We start from the raw sequence: 2,017 nt of genomic DNA, 5'->3' as shown, positions 1-2,017 counted from the left end.
CACCACCTTGTCCTCACTGGTGACCTCCTAGTGGAAAGCTTTAGCCACTGGCAATTTGAGTTTTCTAGTGTTGCTGATAGATGCCTGATGTCCTCTGCCTGGAAGGTGGCTTCCTCGGAAGTGATGAGAAGCAGGAATGAAGTTCGGACTCCCTGTCACCTTGGGTTTGAGGCAGGTCTCTAGGTTTTGCACCCAAAGTCAAGTTCCAAATCGTTTCTCAGTGTGGCTTCTGGACAAGTGTTCATGAACGGGGAGAGAATATGTGATAGAAGACTATTGATGGGATGCTAAGGTACCTCTCCTGGGTATATTGGGGCAGAGGAGACATGGGTTGGAGGCCCTCATTGTGGAGTAACCCATAGTACCTTTGTAAGGAAGGTCCACTATTGACTGATGATTTGCCCTGGGACCCACCCCGCTTCTCCTTTGATGAAACAGTCACTTACCTATTGTTTTAGAGAAACTCCTCCATATTGTATCACCTTCTCCTGACTTTTTAGCCAGCTCACACACCTATTCCCAGTCTGAGGCCTGTCACCTGGAATGAATACATGTCCTGTCCAGATGGATTTTAACTGTTTTACTTCACAAACGTCACTCCAGCACAATTCATAGGTTACAGGAACATTGCAGAACATTCTACTAGCTATGCAGTGGTCACACAAGTGCAGAACACTTCAAAGTGCCCAAGAACAGTAAAGCCTTCTTCCCCAGATGTTACGGTCTATCTAGCAAAAGTGTTACACACTCAGGGTTTTCCTTCCACTCACATAAAGGAGATCCTCCCTAGGCCCAGGGGACACTCTAAACCAGGGGTCTCCAAACTTTCTAAACAAAGGGCCAGGTTATTGTCCTCCAGATTTTAGGGGGGGGGGGGGCGGACTATGACTATTGGAAGTAAAAAATATCTTGGTGTCTGTGGGAATAAACAATGCATGTTTGGTATTAGGAGGAGTAATAGTGCTTCACCACTAGTGTCAGTGGGAGGAATAGCGCCCCATCATAGGTGTCCATGGGAGTGATAGTGCCCCATCATTGGTGTCAGTGGGAGGAATAGTGTCCCATCATTGGTGTCAATGGGAGGAATAGTGCCCCATCATAGGTGTCAGTGGGGGGAATAGTGCCCCATCATTATTATCAGTGGGAGGAATAGTGCCCCATCATTGGTGTCAGTGGGAGGAATAGTGCCCCATCATTGGTGTCAGTGGGAGGAATAGTGCCACATTATTGGTGTCAGTGGAAGGAATAGTGCCCCATCATTGGTGTCAGTGGGAGGAATAGTGCCCCATCATTGGTATCAGTGGGAGGAATAGTGCCCCATCATTGGTATCAGTGGGAGGAATAGTGCCCCATCATTGGTGTCCATCGGAGGAATAGTGTCCCATCATTGGTGTCAGTGGGAGGAATAGTGCCCCATCATTGGTGTCAGTGGGAGGAATAGTACCCCATCATTGGTGTCAGTGGGAGGAATAGTGCCCCATCATTGGTGTCAGTGGAGGAATAGTGCCCATACTCAAGACCATGCTCAGTCCATACTCAAAGAGATACTGTACATGAGCTAATTTGCTGCAGGTGTAACCTGTAGGGCAGCCTATTGAAATCAATAGGTTGCCCTGTGCATGCTGTGGTCAGGGCTGCCAACCGTCTGTAAATTTACTGACAGTTTGTACATTTTGGGCAATTTACAGACTGTCTGTAAATATTCGTTATGGAAAGTGGCTGCCCATGAACAATAAGGCAGTATGTGCAGTCCTGAAGCCACCAGGCTCCTCAGCTGGGCTCAGGTGGGGGCAGGCACGGTGATGTAATGGCACCTTTTATGAAGTTACAGCAGGACCGGGGGCAGCCAGGAGAAGGGGACTCAGGACAGGAGTGGGAGTGCCGATGCCACGTCTAATCCTAATCTGAGTGGATGAATATGCCTGCTGGGATCCATTTGTTGAGTAAGGCTGAGCACTCTGTTCCCCTCCCTCAACTCCACCCACCTGACTCTATCCCCCCCTCTCGTCTGTGTTTT

Source organism: Staurois parvus, unplaced genomic scaffold (assembly GCF_062004578.1).
Source record: "Staurois parvus isolate SC_StPar_1 unplaced genomic scaffold, SC_StPar_1.0 ptg000611l, whole genome shotgun sequence".
In the NCBI taxonomy this organism is placed as follows: Eukaryota; Metazoa; Chordata; class Amphibia; order Anura; family Ranidae; genus Staurois; species Staurois parvus.
The sequence above is the reverse complement of the archived record's forward strand: the minus strand, read 5'-3'. Positions refer to the sequence as shown.